This window comes from Furipterus horrens, unplaced genomic scaffold (genome assembly GCF_987537825.1).
Source record: "Furipterus horrens unplaced genomic scaffold, mFurHor1.1.pri manual_scaffold_9, whole genome shotgun sequence".
Taxonomy (NCBI): domain Eukaryota; kingdom Metazoa; phylum Chordata; class Mammalia; order Chiroptera; family Furipteridae; genus Furipterus; species Furipterus horrens.
Window position 1 is genome coordinate 48,283,999 of NW_028327179.1, and position 20,720 is coordinate 48,304,718.

Here is a 20,720-nt window from a genome sequence, read left to right on the forward strand (position 1 = left end):
GCTGTTTACTCTCCACTGAGAGACCAGGAGCTTCTTCCTCTGTCCCCACCCTCTCCGACCTTCACAGTCCGAGGCAATGGGGGTCTGCCTTCCCCGGGGTTGGAATTGCTAGCTGATGGGTCTGGTCTGAAGCGGGGAGTGCTCCCCAGACATTTCTCGCCTCTTTTTAAATACAGGTGTCTGTGCCTACCGCTGCCGTTGCCAGCACAGCTTAACCTCCCTGCCCCGGCTTTGCCTCTCCTACCTGTCCGGACGAGCACCACTTGTTTATAACTTCATATGTTGGACTTCCATGTAGCTTTATTTTCTGGAACTTCTGGTTATTTCTGGTTTTGCGGTAGATGTAGTCCTTCTTCATTTTGGAGGGAGACAGAGCGTGTCAGTCTAGGCCTCCATCTTGGCCGGAAGTCAAGCCATTCTTGATATAACTGCAACACTCCTATTTCTCCCACACACTTACAGCTTCGCTCTGTTTCATCTATTCTGAGCTATGTATAGTTGCCATAAGTGTTGTACTCCCTTTCCTTCAAAGCATTGTTTCCCCTGCCAGGCATACCCTAACAAAGTGATACTTACTTTTCATGATTTGGTTTCAAGCATTTCCCTACCACCATGCTTCCTGACATGCCTATTTAAAGTTGATCATTCTTTGTACCATCTCATTCTGCCTCTGATCATTTAACACATTGGTCTCTGCCTCTAGCCTGTGATTTCCTCAAGGGCAGGGATAATGCATTATTTACATTTGTATGCATAGTTTTTGGGATGTGGTCAGTGCTCAATAAATATGTGTTGAAAAGAAGTATACAAAGTACAGATTTGTGATCTTTATAAGATAAAGATCAGAGCTTACAACTTAAATGCCAATGGTCTTGGTAGCTTAAAAAACAATAAGAGGGGACTTCCAGTCAAGATGAAGGCATAGGTAAACACTGCTCATCTCCTGGAACAACCACATCAAAATTACAACTAAATTATAAAACAGCCATCACTCAGTACCATCAGAGATTGAGTTGAATGGATGTCTGACAACTACGGAATATAAGAAACCACATCCATCCAGACTGGTAGGAGGGGCGGAAACACGAAATAGGCTAGTCTCACATCCACATGTGGTGGATAACAATTCAGGAAGGATATCTCAGGAGCGAGGAATCGCAGCCTTACACCAGGCCCCCCAGCCCATGGTTCCAGTGCCAGGAAGATAAGTCCCCACAACGCTGACTGCAAAAACCAGTGGGGATTGAGCCTATGGAAGAAAATTCTGGAGTCTCAAGCAGTTTCTCTAAATGAACCCACACATGGATTTACACAGACTTCCATTCTTTGAGCTCCAGCCCTGGGGTAGCAGTTTGAAAGGCACCAGTGGCATACAGGGAGAAATTGGAGTGTCTGAAATCAAGGCGAGAGCTGGAGGACAGCTTTCTCCCAGACAGAAAGGTGGACAGAGGCCATTGTCACTTTTTTTTTTTTTTTACCTGGCCCCCACAGAGCCACAGAGCCATCAGGCTGGTGCCATATCTGAGACTCTGGCAACCTGGCTAACATTGTTTGCCCTGCCATGCAGATCCCCTGAGGCCCTGCCCAAGCCAACTTATGGGTGCACCTAAGCTGTTAACAATTGCTTTTCTATATGAATGGCTGGTCTTGATTCATGCTTCACAACTTCCTAAGTCCTCTCAAACAAGCAACAGCCAGCATCAGCGAGCCCCCAGCCCACATACCTCTTACTAAGGGGCCCCAGGCCTGGTACTAGCAGCAGCCAATCTAGATTCACAGCTTGTCTTTGCCTGGGAAACTCTCCAAGCCCAGCACAAGTCGTAGCCAACTGCAGCTTATTTTGTAGCTCATTCAGGGTGGCCCCAGGTAGAACACAGGCCCGGCTGACCTTGTCCTGTACCACTAGGGAAACCTCAGAATCTTCACAGCCAGTGGACATCTACAGACCACATTGGAAGACCACCACCCTGCCCCTGACAGCTGATCCTGCATGGACTATGGAGGTTGGTGGTCAGAGGTCACAGCCAGTCCTTGCAGCTGACTGGCCTGAGTAAATCCCTCCCATTGACCTGCCCATAGCAATCACGGCTCAACTACAAGAAGAGTGTGAATGTACTCAGCCCACATGGAAGACTCACTTCAAATACCCAACTAGGATGATACGGAGGTTGTGCCACTGGACCCTGCAGGACACCTGCTATATTAGGTCATGCTACCAAGACAAGGAATATTAGCAGCTCTATGTAATACATAGAAACAAACACGGGGAGGCTGCCAAAATGAGGAAATAAAGAAATAAATCTCAAATGAAAAGACAGATCAAAACTCCAGAAAAAGAACTAAACAAAAGGGAGGTAAGCAATCTATCAGATGCAAAGTTCAAAACACTGGTTATAAGGATGCTCAAGCAACTTAGTGAGGACCTCAACACCATAAAAGAGATGCAGTCAGAAATGGAGGATATCCTAGTTGAAACAAAGAATCATTTACAGGGAATCATTGGTAGAGTGAATGAAACTGAGGATCAGGTCAATGATTTAGAACATAAGGAAGCAAAAAACAATCAGAACAAGAGGAAAAAAGAATCCAAAAAAAAAATGAGGATAATGTAAGCAGCCTCTGGAACAACTACAATCATTTCAACATTTGCGTCATAGGGATTCCAGAAGGAGAAGATAAAGAGCAAGAAATTGAAAATCTATTTGAAAAATAATGAAAGAAAATTTCTCTAATTTGGTGAAGGAAATAGACATGCAAGTCCAGGAAGCATAGAGAATCCCAAACAAGATGGATGCAAAGAATCCTGCTCCAAGACACATCATAATTAAAATGCCAAAGGTTAAAGATAAATAGAGAATCTTAAAAGCAGCAAGAGAAAAGAAGTTAGGTACCTACAGGGGAGTTCCCATAAGACTGTCAGTTGATTTCTCAGAAGAAACTTTACAGGCTAGAAGGGATTGGCAAGAAATACTCAAAGTTATGAAAAGTAGGGACCTACAGCCAAGATTGCTCTTGCAGCAAAGCTATCATTTAGAATCAGAGGGCAGATAATGAGCTTCCCAGACAAGAAAAAACTAAAGGAGTTCATCAACACCAAACCATTATTATATGAAATGTAAAAGGGACTTATTTAAGAAAAAGAAGATCAAAACTATGAGCAATTAAATGGTAATAAATACATATCTATCAACAATTGAATCTAAAAAACAAACTAAGCAAACAAGAAGAACAGAGACAGAATCATGGATATGGAAAGCATTTTAATGGTTCCCTGATGGAAGGGGGCTATGTGGGAATGGGTGAAGAGGTGAGGGGATTACGAAGTAGAACTAGGTAGTTACAGAATAACCATGGGGATGTAAAGTACAGTATGGGAAATGGAGGAGCTAAAGAACATATGCATGACCCATGGACATGAACAAACGTATGGGGATTGCCTGAGGGGGTGTTGCTGGATGGAGGGGAGCAAAGCAGGGGAAATTTGGACAGCTGTAATAACATTAAAATGTAATTTAAAAAGGAAAAATTAAGACAGGTTGACTATAATATACAGTAATAGGAAGTGATGAAGACTGTGGAAAACTGGGAATGTGTGCCTTATCTACAAATTACATTTGCTTCTTAGCTCTAGCTGATTGTTCCCTTATGGAAATGAAGTGGGCCTACTTGCTAAATATCTGTATATTTTTTTAATTTTTAAAAAGATTTTATTTATTTTCAGAGAGAAGGGAAGAGGGAGAAAGACAGGGAGAGAAACATCAACGTGGGAGAGAAACATCAGTTGGTTGCCTCCCGCACACCCCCAACTGAGGACCTGGCTTTTTCTGTCAAAAGCACCTCAAACTCAATGTGTCTGTGACAGAGATGACCAATATCTGTTTTGCCCCTTCTGACTACCCGAACCTTCATTTCATTCAGGTTGCAATGTGCCTAGGACTGCCTAACCTCCCTGTTAGGGATGGTAATGATGTCATGAAAGTCTGAGTGAGGCTTTCCAGGACAGCTCTGTTAAGAGTTGGGGGGGGGGGGGGGGGGGGGCGGAGCACGCAAGGGAGCTTAAGGTATAATATTTACCCTTCCCTACCAGGAACTTGGATAAGCTGAAAAAAGAAAGGGCAGTCACTATCAAGATTAAAAGCTTTCAGCCCATGTTTTTCTTATTTAACACTTCAGGGGAGATAAATTGTCATCTCATAACCATTTTACCACAAAATGGCACAACAGCTTGCTCAACCATGATCTGTTTCCAGTTTGAATATGTACTCAAGTCTAGGAGAAGTAAAGTTAAAAATTGTAGTTGAGGGACCAGCCATTGTTTAAAGGCTTCTTTGGAAATCCAAGTAGCAACCACAAAGCAGAAAGAAGGTAGGAGTAAAGGGGACAAATTGGGTAAATACAAGCCATGCATAAATGTTTCTTCGGGTCAGTTTTTCTGCCAGAATTTTTATATGGGAAGACATTACATCATTTTGTTACTTTTTTTGAGAAAATGATAGGGAGCCCTATAAAATGTGATGGGAGTCTTATTCAATGATATAAATCTCTAAAAAGAAAAAAGCATATGCTTTGTAGTTCTAGTCAGTTATCTGGGAAGAAGAAACAAAGAAAATTAAGAACTACTGAGTCGAGGGTAAAGTATAACATAACCTCAAAACCTAGGTGTGGCAAAAAGGTGTAAAGAAAAATTATAAACTCATTGAATGTCTGGATTGAAAACCCAGCCCTGTACCCAATTTGTGAATTGCCTTTATTACATATCATTCACTTCCTTCTTGAACAGGAAAGTTTCATCTCCAGAATAACTGTTTTCTCCTCATAGTTTCAGCCATATGATCAAACCATCACTGAGGGTAGGGGGATAATGTTTACTGAGTGCCTCATATGAGCTTCATATTTGTGGATATTTCACTTTCTTCTATACTTTGAAAAGTCTTCAAAGGCTTTTTTCAAAGCTGATTTGGAATTCTATGTTCTTTCTAACTCTAAACCAATTTTCTTTCTAATTTATCCTATCTTGCAAAAAAGGAAGCAAAAGTCTAAAGCATCAGAATTTTAAATCCAAACTTGATCAGGCCTTTTTAGAAGTTTCAGTTGATTAAATTGTTATATTCAGAAAATATACATTCAAAGATGATTCAGTGTTTTTTAGTGTGCTGGTAGACACAATTGCTTTTATCTCATAGAAAAGAATAGGCCAAGAGTATTTCTCAGGGTAGGAGTGAGAGTGGAAGAGAGTAGAGACAGGCAGACCTATATAAACAGTGGTTTGAACTTCCAGAGACACTACAATTCAGTTGCCCAGAGAGAGTTTTGGTACCTGAACATCCTGAAGCAAGTCTAACAGATCGTAAGGGGCTTGGGGGGGGGGGGGGGGTTACCCACATGTAGAAGAGAATAGTTTGTGCAAATGCTGCACATGTCCTAGAGACGAGAAGTTACAAAACTATGACTGTTAAAAAAGTTATCATTTCATTATTTTAGTTTCACAGATTCTACTTTGAAAAGTGTGTCTCTGTAATTTATGCACAGTGCCATGAAGCAACATGTATCTTGCCTCAGATTCACGTGCTGGTTCTTTTTGGTTCCCTTGAGAAGAATAACTACGTATGTATCGTTAGACTGGAAAATAGACATATAATTAAAACAACTAAACTAAAGAACCATCAAATAAATAATCACTCTTTTAGTTACCTATTAAATCTAACCCAAACTGCAATTTGTTTACATTGTAATTACGATTCTTCTTTTTTTTTTAAAAGATGTTATATATTTATTTATTTATTTTTAGAGAGAGGAAGGGAGAAAAAGAGGGAGAGAAACAGCAATGTGCGAGAGATATGTCAATCAGTTGTGTCTTGCATACCTTCAACTGGAGACTGGGCCCATAACCCAGGCACAACCCTGGGAATCGAACTGACAACCTTTCAGTTCACAGGAAGTTTGCAGGCTGGTACTCAATCCACTGAACCACACCAGCCAGGGCTGTAATTATGATTCTTAGGATTTGGGTTTCTAGCTTTTTCTGTTCAATTCCTATATTTGATTTCAATGAGTGGAAAATATTAAGTTTTAGACTAATGTCACTGGAAGTTTTACGTTGTTAGTGAAAAAGGACAGAAAAAAGTGGTACAAACCAGGTACCTGGAAACCTTTAATACTGAGTTGTGAAACCTGGGGTGTCCAGGTTTGCCCAAAATGGGTAAGTGCAAGTGCTTAGCAAAGAGGATAACCCCTATTTGTAAAAGGCTTGTAACTTTGCATAGAATTTGCCCAGAAGTCTTATTCTTGCCATCTGAGTTTACAAATACTTCCAGTGTTCCTTGCCCATCACCTAGATCTAGATCAAAAGTGTGAGTAATGGACCATTACTGCAGGAAAAGGTCCCGCAGAGCTCGGCAGTCAAGATGTGTGACTTCACTGAGGACCAGACCGCAGAGTTCAAGGAGGCCTTCCAGTTGTTTGACCTAACAGGGGATGGCAAGATCCTGTACGGCCAGTGTGGGAATGTGATGAGGGCCCTGGGCGAGAACCCCACCAACGCCAAGGTGCTCTAGGTTCTGGGGAACCCCAAGAGTGATGAGATGAATGTGAAGGTGCTGTACTTTGAGCACTTCCTGCCCATGCTGCAGACTGTAGCCAAGAACAAGGACCAGGGCACCTATGAGGACTATGTTGAAGGCCTTAGGGTGTTTGGCAAGGAAGGAAATGGCACTGTCATGGGTGCTGAGATTCGGCATGTTCTCGTCACACTGGGTGAGAAGATGACAGAGGAAGGAGTAGAGATGCTGGTGACAGGGCACGAGGATAGCAATGGTTGTATCAACTATGAAGAGCTCGTCCGCATGGTGCTGAATGACTGAAGACATTCCCAGTGTGCCCAGAGCCCTGTGCCTTCCCCTGCATGAGACAGTGTACGTAGCCCCGCAGGCTTCCTAAGTTCTCTTGTCACAGCACTTTCCCCAGCTTGTATCTTGGATGATGTTTGCCATCAGCACTCACCAAATAAACTTGCTCTCTGTGCCCTAAAAAAAAAAAAAAAAAAAAGTGTGAGTAATGTGGACATTCAGTCTCCTCAGTTTCTTCACAGTAAACTGTCAGTACATAGGCATAGGAATTAGAAGCATACAAGTTCTCTTAAATATTATTTGATGATGATACCAAGGGAAGTGCATCAGTGATTACCGTAGGAAAACAAGCCTAAAGAATGCAGCAGGTGTACAGTCTATAAATTACAGGTATACAGTCATAACATGGTGTGTTTATAAATGAATAAGTCAGTCTGGGGATTAAATACTGCCTATGATGCCCCAGATAGACATTAAACAGAAAACATAAATACTTTCATGGCAGATGTGAAGGACATCATTATTTTTATGTCTATTGACAGACAACTACCACTCTATAACTAATTAAAACATAAATCATATTAACATTAACTTATAATATATTGCCTGTCCCTCCCCCAATAATCTTTCATGTTTATAATGACATGTTCAGTAATTTTTTAAATTTTTGATAATAAATGATATTATCTACAGTTTCTTTATTCTTTTGTATACTACCATTTATGCTAGAGGTGCTTCTCTTACTACATATTTATGCATCCCCTTGTTCCATTTATCCTCAAGTAACTATCAGATAGTCTGCTGTTTTCCACATACATTAAGTATTTAGTTAGTGAATACTTGTTAAGCACGCACATGGTGCTAGGCAGTATGCTAAGTGCTAGGAATATAGCAATAAACAAGACTGACCTGGTCCCTGTCCTCATGGAGCAGCCCTTACTTTGTTGTCACAATTTCTGTTTCCAAACAAGCTTTTCATTGATGCTTTGTTATTCAAAATTGTCATCTCATTTCATACTCTTACACACAATAAACAGTACTGAGTATCTGTAGTGTACCCAGCACTGTGTGATGATATAATTGAGAAGATAAATTATAATTCATCAGATAAATTATAACACTTTGGTTAAAATAATGCACTGGTGGAATGAACTCTGTACAGTGAAAATACAAAAGGAAGATTAACAGCTCTTTGCTGGAGAAACGAGGAAAAGCACCCCAGAGAAGATGACATTTGAGCTGAATTTTTAAAGATTAGTTGGCAAAGAAGATAGAAAAGGACTTTTGAAGCTGAAGAAAAGAGCATTGGGGAAAAGATATGGAATAATGACATGTTCAGTGGGGTGTTCTGCGAGAAGTTCATTTTAGTTCAAGCATAAGGGACGTGAAGTCTGTCAAAGGAAAGGAGTCTCTAAAATGGACTAGAGCCGGATTGTGAAAGGTGCTTGCTGATGACTGCCTTCACATGCTGAAAAGTCAGTGAACACATTTGTTAACTTTAGGGCTTTAATGAGGAAGAATGAAAAATGTTCACATAATCATGCCTGGTAATTGCCCACCACCTCACCGGGTACTACTTCCTATCTTTAGCTGAATATTTATGCATGCTGTGCAGGATCCAGTTGCCTTTTAACTATCCGTGTAATATTTAAACACTATTTCAGTTATCACAATTTTTCTGCAAACTGAATGATATTAGGAAAAACTTGAAACTAAAATTAGATTTACCTTTGCTCTTACTAAAAAACTGTCTGAATTTTAAATGTCTTATCCATTTTATACAACTCATCTTTTTATATAGCTCTCCTACTTATATTCCCATTTATGTTACTTAATTGAAAGGATAAAAATATTTTAAAATTAAAATAGTGAAATATTTTGGTGTTGATTATGAAACAATACTCAGCTTCTTTGTGCTCTTTCTCTATTTTTAAAAAATATCAGTGTCTCTTTTGAAGACATTTTAACACACATACAGATAAAAAAGCAAGGAAAAATACTTTAAAATACTGTGGACCTAAATAAAGCCAATGATGCTTAAACCAATGGTTATTATAGGAGAGGTTGATTCAATATGTACCCCAACCTTGAAAAGGAAAATCTGAAAGTGGAATGTTTGTGGTATTACAGTAAGCTTTTCCTTAATTTCAAGAAGCATGTATTAAGTACTGATGCTAAACTCCATTTTAGTCACTGGAAATATAAAAATGATTAAAACAGCCTCTCCCCTCATAGACTTGTTGTCGAGTGAAATATGAAGTTGAACCATATGAAACTGCATCATTTTTTAGGACAAAAGTGGTCAAATATCGATCAGTTCAGCCTAACATAAATTTGTAAACAAATTTGTAATAATAAAGATATGAATAAGGTGCTACCTGTGCTGAAAGGTGCTTCCTGCTGCCTGGAACAGTCCATGAAAGCTTCCCAGAGATGACATTTGAGCTGAGTTTCAGAAAATTATTGGGAGTGCACCTTGTGTTCACAGGAAGCGAAGAGAGTAAGGGCATTCTAGAAATAGGAAACAGCATTGCAGCATTGTTGAAATGACAAAGAGCCTAGCACATGTGGGAAACTGCAAATATTTCACACTGGTTGGAATGCCGGATATCATTGGGAGTAACATGAGACAAGGCAGGCCAAGTAAGCAGGTCATGGAGAGTGGGATATATCAAGCCAAAGAGGTTGATTTTTCCTTGAGATTGATGAAATGTGTGTAATCCACGGAATGGGCAAGGCAATCTGTTAGGGTTCAGAAAGAAAATACTATTTCTACGTATATTTAATGTTATGTAGGTGTTACAGTGTATATAATTCTTATTGCACTACTGGATGTAAATAATTTATAAGTATATATGTATCATGGTGTGTTACGGGTTGAATTGAGTCCCCCACCCCCCCTGAAAAATTTATGTTGAAGATCTAACCCCCTAGTATCTCAAAATGTGACCTTATTTGTAAATTGGGTCATTAGAGATGTAATTTGTTAAGATGAAGTCATACCGGTATAGAGTGGGCCCCTGATCCGATCTGACTGATGTCTTTGTAAAAAGGTGAGCAACACGTGAAGATGGAGGCAGAGACTGGGGTGATGCTACTGTAAGACAAGCAACATTAAGATTTTCAGCAGCCCTGGGTGGTGTTGCTCAGTGAATTGAGCGCTGGTCTGTGAACTGAAAGGTCACCAGTTCAATTCCTGGTCAGGGCACATGCCTGTTTGGGGGGCATGTGAGAAGCAACTGGTCAGTATTTCTCTTGCATGTCAGTGTTTCTCTCCTTCACTTTCTCCTTCTCTTCCCCTCTCTCTAAATATATATAAATAAATAAATAATTTTTTTAATTGCCAGCAGACCATCAGAAGCTAGGGGAGAGGCATGGGACAGATCCTTTCTTCCCAGTTCTCAGAAGGAATCAACCTTGCCAAAACCTTGATTTCAGAGTTCTGGTCTCTAAAACTGTGAGACAGTATCTATTGTTTTAACCACCCGGTTTGTGATCCTTTGCTACAGGAACCCTAGAAAAACTAATATATGGTGCATGTCAAAAAGTTTGGAGACCTTGACTAAATGATGGGGAGCCATGGAAGAGCTGGATTATGTTTTAAGAGTTCAAATTATTTGTCCTGTCTTTATTTCATCTCTGTATGCAGTAATTAACTTGAAGTGATTTCTTGACTTCTTGGTACTTACTCCAGCCATTATAATGGGAAAACAATTTGTCACATTTGTTTGTAGAAGAAGGAATTAGGAAAATTTTGGCCTTATGCTCAAAACAGACAGGGTAATAGTATGCAACAGTTTTAAAGGGAAAATTTTACATTTAAGGGCGGAAAATATCGTTTAACCTCATTAGGGAGAAGTAGAGCCAAAATCAGAAATAAGGTTCTACAATAGGGGTCATAGCTGTGAGGAATTCAACAGTATGTCATCGGTGCATGGAGGACTATAGGCAAAGCATGCATTATTCTAGCTACATGATGTTCAAGTAGTAAGGACAGCCAGTCCTTTTTATATAAGTCATACATTAGTCATGTGCCTGGGGTTCCAAAACAGAAACACTGAATTTTCAAGAACAGGGATAACACCCTAAACTCAGATGTACCTCTTTGGAGCCCTTTTGTAGGTCAGCAAAATCCAGAAGCTGGCAATGTCGTCGGCGGCGGCGGCGGCGGCAGCCGTCCGTCTCGAGAGACGATGGTGTAGCTTCTTAAGAGTCTATCTGCACCGCCGAAAATGGTTGTGCAGTCCGACTCGGGAGTGACACGGTATCTGTCTCCTCCCGTGTTGAATCGACATCTTGCGATGTCGCTGGAGTGTCCTCTCCAGTGAAGCTGAAGCTACAGAGCCTGGGCAGGGTGATATGGAGGGTCTGCTGTTGCCCATGCAGCAGACCCCCCCTCTCTTCGCAGCTGAAGGATCCAAGGGAAAGACGGAGTCAATACAGCTTGGCTTCAGGTGCGCCGCAGGAGTTGCCGGTGTTGACTACAACGTCAAACCGCCTTAGGGACTCCAGCTCCGGATTTTCTGTCGGGGTTTACTCCCTTAGCCTTTCCCCTGAAGAGGTATGCCGCAAGGCAGCGGAGGTTTTTTTGGAATCAGAGTTTTCCTTCTCTGATGTGCCCTGACTGGAAGATCAAACCAGCGACACTTAGCTCACAGGCCGACGCTCAATCCACTGAGCCAAACCAGCCAGGGTGCTGGCAATGAATTAATGTATTAATACCAAGATAAAATATTTTTGTATATTACATTTGTGGCATTTTAGATCCTTGTGGTTCCATGGAATATTTGATCATTTTTTGGCCTTGTTTATGCAAATTGACTAAAGCATTTTGAAATACTGCTACTTTTTTAAAAAATCCACATATATTTGAAATAGTTCTGCCATCAAGTAATTTTCAGACTATTTTAAAGTAATAGAACGCTTTCATCAAATGAACTCTTATGTGGAAGCCCAATATGCATTCATTACTTAGGCAGTTTACTCTATCATAGAGGGCTATACCTTGATATTTTAAAGCTTTGTTTCTTATATCTAGTTTGGAAGTTTTATATTTTGTGATTATATATTGTGTATTCACTCACTGTGTAATCTATTAGCAGAACGAAAAGGAATTTACATGGAGGGGGATAATATGCTATGGACTTATGATCTCATAGGGCCTGTGCTTGGAGTTGCTTTCCAGTAGTGGGATTGCATCTATCATCTCTAATTTGGCCCGCTTTGTGACCAACACAGCAGTCTGTGACCTACTACTGCTTGTTGAAGAATATACTGTTTAATGCTCCATAGACACACATTTCTCTTTAAGGGATGTCTTTTTCCTTCTTTCACCATTATTCTTTTAACAATTTTTGTTTTTCCCCTAGTCATTTTACTACACTGTTGCTATCTTTGGACTCTAATAGATTCACAAACCTGTTTATTTCCAGTTTAATACATGGTTATCTTTCCCTCACCAATGACTTACAATCATATTGCTCTAAGCTGATAAATATTTGGAACTACAGTAGTCCCTCTCTGCATTGCGGTTCACTTATCGTGGCCTCACTGTATCGCGGGATTTTTAAAAATATTTTATTTAATTATTTATCATGGATTTTTCGCTATATCGTGGGATTTTGAGGTACTTTATACATATGTTGTTAAAGTTACGTAGGTTTAAGAGTGTAGAATATGTTTAAGAACATAAGTAGTGTTTATAAAAGTGTGGAAAAGGTTAATAATGGAGTGGAAAAGGTTAATAAGGGACTGGGAACTGTTTATAAATGTGTGGGGTTTATAAAGCCTTAAAATATATATAAATACTAAAGTAAATGTAAGGTTCCTACTTCATGGATTTTCACCTATCGCGGGGGCATCTAGAACGTAACACTGGCGATAAGTGAGGGAATACTGTATATATAGTTTTATGAGGGGGACCCAATAAAAAGGAATTTATTTATTAAAAATTGTGTATTTATTCTGACATATACTCTCCACTTGGTGCAATACACATACTGAGACTTTTTTTTCCACTGCCCAGAACAGTTTTTGAACTCATCGATTTTGATGCCTTTTAGTGCCTCTGCCATTTTTTGTTTCACTTCTTCCTTATAGGCAAATGTTTCCCTTTGAGAACTTTTTTTTATCTGGGAAAACAACACAAAAAAGTCTCACGGGGTGAGATCAGGTAAATAGGGAGGGTGGGGCACAGGGGTCCTGCCATTTTTTGGTCAAAAAATGCTTAACACTCAGTGCAGTGTGGACAGATGCACTCGTAAATCACCCATCATGAAATCGGCAAATGCATTGAGAGAGTCTGCAAAAAAAATTTCATTGAGACCTGCCCAGCATGGCTCAGTGGGTTGAGCATTGTCTTGCAGATCCAAAGGCCACCAGTTTGATTACCAGTCAGGGCACATGCCTGGGTTTTGGGCCTGGTCCCTGGATGGGGCACGTATGAGACGCAACCACCTGATATTTCTCTCCCTCTCTTTTCTCAGAACCTCCCTTCCCCTCTCTCTAAGAATAAAGTCCTTTTCAAAAAAAGATAATTTAATTTAGGTTGGAATGGCTGCCTGGGTTACTTTTAATCTTTTAATCTGTTTTAAGAGAAAATGAAGCAGTGATAAGACTTAAATTTACTAGATGCAGTAGACAGAGTGCCCTGTGTGAAGGCAGGTTTTTGTCTTAAGATTTGCTAGTCATTGCATCCTTTTTAATGAGGCAACTCACTATGTGCCTGCATAATTGCCATAATTATGCTCCCAGATCTTAAAGGAATCCCAGCTTCCAGGTGGGTAGGCCTCTGCTGGAATAATAATAATAACCAAAATAATTAAAAGCCAGATGATTGCCCTATTCCCTTCTCCCTACCCCATTCTTAAGCTATTTACATAACTGGTAAAATAGTATCAAGATACTTCCTTTGAGTTCTAGGATACCCATCCTCTCAATACCTTGCTTTTAATATGACTTGGTATTTCCCATTGCTGAGATACTCCCAGGTTCTGCAGAAAGGGGCAGCTATTCCCTTGGCTGCACTCTTCCTCTGCATATTCTGCACTGCACTGTCCCCTGTTCTTTCTTTAGCATCTATTCCAACGCTAGTTTTGTAATCCAGAAATGTAATCTTGCAGCTATGGACTGCTCTCTGCCATTCTCTTCATGTTGTGGTTTTACACCTTTTAAAAAATTATCCTTATTATAATGAAGCTCCTTGGGGGAAAAGAGGTAAATATCCACTGTCAGTCAGCCAACTTGAACCAAAAACAGTAACATGTATAGTCAATTGTATAAGCATATTAAAGAAACTTAGAAAATGAAAGTAAAAATCTGTAATTGCATCACACTAACAAACTCACATATCCATTTGTACATTTGTTTATTCAAGTCACCAGATATTTACTTAAATATCTATTATGGTCTAATCACCATGCCTTCAAGCAAGTAAAAGTCTAGTAAGGGAATTGTACCCAGGTAGAAATAATCACTAATAATATTTTTGTATATTTTCACTGAATCCTAATATTATCATAGTTTTTAAAAATATATTGCAATTGCACTGTCTATTCACTCTCATTTCCTTTACTTTTATTTTTTAATTTATAGCACAGTGGGAGTGACAAAAAAGGGACAAAGCTATTTTTCTAGATTCTTGGCCACCAGGAATATGATTGTTATTTTTAACTTGAGTCTGGAGTATACCAAAGTTCTGTAATTTATATAGCAAGCTCTGTTCCTTTTCTACTTCACAGAGCCTGTCTGTAGCTGTACTGTTTCTCCACCTTACACCTGGGGCATCAGCTGTGGATAGATAGGAACTCCTGACCACCCACTAGTCTTCAATAAGGGTGATATAGTTGATAGACCTCATTCTACCAAAATAGAAGCAAGGACAGAATAGGCATTAGTGTTGGGAGAGGATCATCAGCTCTTGTACCCTGGTCCAGCTGCTTCAGTCCCGTATAGGTCAGCCTACATGACAGAGGTCTTATGACCTAGGCCATAAGAGAATGACCGTATACATGTTTTCTCATCTTGTAACTCAACTCTTCTTCCTTCATTCCCCACAGTCCTCTTCTTTTACGCTTTCGCCTTCCAGAATCCTGCTTTTCACAGAAAGCTGCTTGATAATTTTTCTGTAATACCACCTCTCCCCTCAGAAAAAAATGAAGGACTAGTTCTTTGATCCCTTCTTGTGTCTTACAAATTATAGCCTCAGACTTCCATTCAAGATCTATAGCATTACCGCTTTCCTGATTTCTGCTCTCTTTATAATCACAATCATATTTTAAATATAACCAGACCATAGTCCAGTAATTTTTTTTTTACAATGCAGTGGTTTTTAGTATATTTACAAAGTTGTGCAACAATATCACAATTTAAGTTTAGAACATTTTTATGACCCCAGAAAGAAACCACATACCCATTAGCAGTCACTCCCTAGTTCCCTTAGTCTTTTGCCAGCCCAGGTCAGTAATGAATCTACTCTGTCTCTGTAGGTTTGTCATGATTGCTCTTTGTAGTGGGAATGGGGGACAGGTACAGATGGGGAGAAAGGTGAGCTGTGGTCTGGAAGTGAGCTTCTACTTCTGATCTCTGCTTGTCTTCTAACCCTTAATTATAACTTAAAACTTCTTGTCCCTTCAAAATTTTCTTCCAGAAATTCCTATCTGCTCTCCAAAAGATACTCAGATATGATATCTATAAATATATATATAACTAAATTTTGATATTATTTCATATCCTTAATCTGATTTCTTGTGAATGACTAACCCTAGTACTCATACATGCATACATATCCACCTTGCCCTGAGTTATAGTTCAAAGCCTTCTTGTCTGAACTTACAATGAGGAAACCACACCTCAAACACATTACCCTAATTCTCTAATTCTCTAATTCCTAGGTTTTTCAGATCTGGCTGCCATACCTGTATCATGATGATTTTAGCTAAGATATCCATAATACTAGGTTACAGTGAATGACAGGAGACAGTAGAATGAAGCATGGGGAATGGCTTGGAGGAAACACCCCTCTCTGCCATGTGCACAACTAGAATTGAACATGGGGAAAAGAAGAGGGGTGGGAGGTCAGTACAGGGACACTCTTTAGTGGATTCTTTTCTCCACCAGAGCATCTTGGCCTCCCCAGTATCACCACCCCTCAGGAGTGGTCCTTTGCGATGTCTGAGCTCCCCATAGCCACCATGGGCTGTGGGGAGGGCCCTGATGACCAAACAAAGCTGCAAGGGTGTGACTCCTCATTGCCCTGGGGAGGGGTATATATACAGAACACAGGACTCCTGGAGTAAACCATTGAGAACTTAAACATGGCAAAAATGACCAAGAAATCATGGGAGCCACAAACCACAAACACCAAGAGAGGGAAGAAGAAGAAGTCCTACTCTCATCCTGGATCAAAACGCAATAGCAAGGTCAGATGACCCTACCCAAGCTCCTCTTCTTATTCCCCATCTATGTCCTCTACCTGCCACCCTCCCCAGATAAACCTGCCTCTACCTGGCACATACCTCTTCCTTAGCTCCCCTCTTCCCACCCACCCTCTTTTTCTTCTTCCAACACAGTGCCCTCTGGGCTGACCATGTTGTCTTACCAGGTTCTGAAGAAATACAAGAAGATAAAAAGACCACTTCACAGGACCTCAAGGAAAAAATACTCTCATAAAGTTATAACTACTTCAAGAAAGCAGAAGAAAGGGAGAAAGGCCAACCAGTTTCAGCCATTACCATAGGCTGAGCTGAAAGCAGCCAGGCCAAGCCCAGTGGACCCATAGAAACACAACACTTCAAAATAAGACCCCTGCAAACAGCACCTGCAGTGCACGCTCCAGAGACCTGGCTGCTGGGAAACGGCCAACTGCATAGGAACCCACTCACATTAAAGTGGAATATGGACCACAAAGTGTGCTTATTAAAATCAACTAGGTATGAGAAACCCATCCAAAAAATAAAATTAAGCTTTCTGCACAGAAATTTTGTTACATTGGTGTTTGAGATTGTCCCTCAAAATGAGAGAAGCCCAGAATCTTTGCTGCAATATATGTCCCTGGTTCCCTCACATCCACCTGTGGAGAAAATGTATGTTATAGCTTCCAGAGTGGGAAGATATCCTTTCCACCAGATTCCCCAGCTATGGCAGACCAATTTAACAATTTATTTTTCATTTTTATTTTCTTTAATTTTTAATTTATAATTATATTTTATTTTTTTAATATGCTTTATTGGTTATGCTGCTACAGTTGTCTCAATTTCTTTTCCCTTTGTTCCCCTCCACCCAGTGACCCCCCTCCCTTCAATTGTCCCCTCCCCTTAGTCCATGCCCATTGGTTGTGCATATAGTTCTTCTCAACATTTTCCTGTCTACTCCACTCCCTGCTATTGTTATGGCTACATAGGCAAGATTGGACACTCTGAAGCAGTGTACAAAGTAAGCAGAGGATTTTAATAATGGCAGGCAGTCGGGCAGACTCTGAGCTGGTCTCTAACAAGCTCCAATGACAAAAGAGGTCTAAAAACTGGGTTTATATACTGATGATGTTCCTTTGTTTCTTCTTTGGCGGGAAGCAGCCTTAGGAAGAGGGGGCTGGGCAGGACTGCAGGAATGTCTTGGCAGTAACAGGAACAGAAATTCACAAGGCTATAAGGTTATCTTTTGCTTGCAGTTGCAGCCTTTTAGTTAGGTCGAATTCTTTGTAAACCAATTAATTTTGCAAAAAGGCTAGACACTTTGTAAGACATAAGTTTCAAGAGTTATAGAAAAGTTACAAGCAAATGGAAGAAGATAGGGGCTAAGATGGGGTCTTTTAACTTGTAAATCACTGAATGACTGTAACATTCTTTTTTTTAAGGCTTTCTAGCAGGCCTTTGCTACTTCTTACAAAGAACATATGAAGTCCCTACATATTTACATATTTAGCAGACTTCTGAAACTTTTTACAGGGAATATTTGGTTCCCCTACACTACTATGCTTCTTAATTCCTGCACCATCTTCCTCCCTTTCTCCTCTTCCCCCTCCCTGCTGACCTTCCCCCATAATGCTTCCCACATCTATAATTCTTTTCCCACCCTCTTTGCCTACTTAGTTTGCCTTTGTTTCGATTCCCTAGCTTCTGTTGTTGGTTGTTGTGATACAGTTTTCATTTTAATGTTCATAGTTTTGATCCTCTTTCTCATAAACAAGTCCCTTTAACATTTCATATAACAGTGGTTTGGATCTGATGAACTCCATCAGTTTTACTTTGTCCTGAAAGCACTTTCTCTGCCCTTCTATTCTGAATGACAGCTTCACTGCATAGAGTAATCATGCTTGTAGATTTATGCTTTTCATTACTTTGAATATTTCTTGCCAGTCCCTTCTTGCCTGCAGTCTCTTTTGAGAAATCAGCTGATAGTCTTCTTGGGACCCCTTTGTACGTAATTCTTTTCTTCTCTCATGCTGCTTTTAAGATTCTCTCTTTATCCTTAATTTTTGACATTTTGATTGTAATGTGTCTTGGTGTGGTTCTCCCTGGGTCCAGTTTTTTTTTAACTCTCTGTGTTTCCTGGACCTATAAGTCTATTTTCTTCCCCAAGTTAGGGAAGTTCTGCTTCATTATTTTTTCACATAATTTTTCAATTTCTAGTTCTTACTCTTCACCTTCTGGCAACCCTACAATTCAGATGTTGGCCTGCTTATATCTGTCCCATAGGTTTCTGAGCCTCTCCTAATTTTTCTCACTTTTTTTTTTTAATGTTTTTTATTGATTATATTGTTACAACAGTTCCAATTTTCTCCCCCTTGTCACTTTTCATTTCCTCTTTATGCACTGGTTGACTGTTTGTTCCTTCCCTATGTTTTGATTTGTTGATTTGATCCCTGGTTTTTCCTTTCCCTCACCACTAGTTTCGTATGTGTTTTCATTCATTTCAGCAGGACTAACCTTCATTCCTTACCAGTCTTGTTTAAGATCTGCTGTTAGGTCTATAAGTATTCATATAACCAAAGCTCTAAACAGTGCCTCAGAAAGGTTTCCTATCTGCTGATGCGTTAGATTAGATATTTGCTGGCTGGTCAACTGAATCACCGGGATCTCTATAAAAATCTGTGCCATCCTGACAGTTTTGTGTTTACCTTTGCTTCCTGGGTGGGGCTGTCACACCTTCTACACTATAGGGGGTGGAGCCCTGTGCACTCATCACAACCAGATGACCCTTCTCACTACTCTGTGGCATTTTCTGTGGGTTGGGGGTTCAAGATGGATTCCTGCCGTTCACTCTCCACTGAGACCAGGAGCCGCCTCCTCCGTCCCCACCCCCTCTGGGTCTCACAGTCCAAGGCAGTGGGAGTCTGCCTTCCCTGGCATTGGAATCGCAAGCTGACAGGTCTGGTCTGCAGCCAGGGGTGCTCCCTAGGCGCTTCTTGCCTCCCCTTAAATGTGGTGTCTGTGCTTATTGCTGTCCCGCCACCATTGCCTCTGCTGCTGCCACCAGCACAGCTTGACCTCTTCACCCTGGCTTCGCCCCTCCTACCCATCCAGATGAGCACCACTTCTTTATAACTTCACACATTGGACTTGCATTTATTTTCTGGAACTTCTAGTTATTTCTGGTTTTGTGGTAGTTGTATTTTTTCTTAGTTGTGGAGGGAGATGGAAGGTGTCAGTCTAGGCCTCCATCTTGGCCAGAAGTCTCCTGTGTGTTATATTTTATTGGTTATGCCATTATAGTTGTCCAAATTTTTCTCCCCTTGCCCCCCTCCATCCACCACTCCCCACTCCCGCAGGCAATCCTCATACCTTTGTTCATGTCCATAGGCCATGTATATAATTTTTTGGCTACTCAATTTCTTATACTGTACTTTGCATCCCCATGGCTATTCTGTAACTACCTATTTGTACCTCTTAATCCCCTCACTTCTTCACCCATTTCCCCAAATCCCCCTGCCATCCAACAACCATCAAAACACACTCTGTATCTATAATTCTGTCTCTGTTCTTATTTGCTTAGTTTATTTTTTAGATTCAATTGTTGATAGATATGTATTTATTGCCACTTTATTGTTCATAGTTTTGATCTTTTTCTTAAATAAGTCCCTTTAACATTTTATATAATAATGGTTTGGTGGTGATGACCTCCTTTAGTTTTTTCTCACCTGGGAAGCTCTTGATCTGCCCTTCCATTCTAAGTGATAGCTTTGCCAGAAGAGCAATCTTGGCTGTAGTTCTCTGCTTTTCATGACTTTGAATATTTCTTGCCAGTCCCTCCTAGCCTGCAAAGTTTCTTTTGAGAAATCAACTGACAGTCTTATGGGAACTCCCCTATCGATACCTAACTTCTTTTCTTTTGCTGCTTTTAAGATTCTCTCCTTTGGAATTTTAATTATGATGTGTCTTAGAGCAGGCCTCTTTGCATTCATCTTGTTTAGGACTCTCTGTGCTTCCTGGACTTGCACGTCTATATCCTTCACCTATTAGGGAAGTTTTCTTTCACTATTTTTTCAAGCAGATTTTCAGTTTATTACTCTTTCTCTTCTTCTTCTGGAACCCCTGTGATGTGGATATTGGAATGCTTGTAGTTGTCCCAGAGACTGCTTACACTGTCCTCATTTTTGGGGTTCTTTTTTCTTCTTGTTCTGATTTTTGTTTTGTACTTCCTTATGTTCTAAACCATTGATTTGATCCTCAGCTTCATCCACTCTACTGATGATTCTGTGTAAATTCTTTGTTTCAATTAGTGCATCCTTCCTTTCAGACTGATTCTTTTATGCTGTTGAGATCCTCACTAAGTTCCTTGAGCATCCTTATAACCAGGGTTTTGAACTCTGCATCTGATAAGTTGCTTATCTCCCTTTTGTTTAGATCTTTTTCTGGAGTTTTAATCTGTTTTTTCATT

At 40.2% G+C, this 20,720-nt stretch overlaps 1 pseudogene; it reads left to right on the top strand.

Moving 5' to 3' along the window:
* Positions 1-6,331: 6,331 nt before the first annotated feature.
* LOC150001694 (myosin light polypeptide 6 pseudogene) lies at positions 6,332-7,038 on the top strand (annotated as a pseudogene).
* Positions 7,039-20,720: the final 13,682 nt, after the last annotated feature.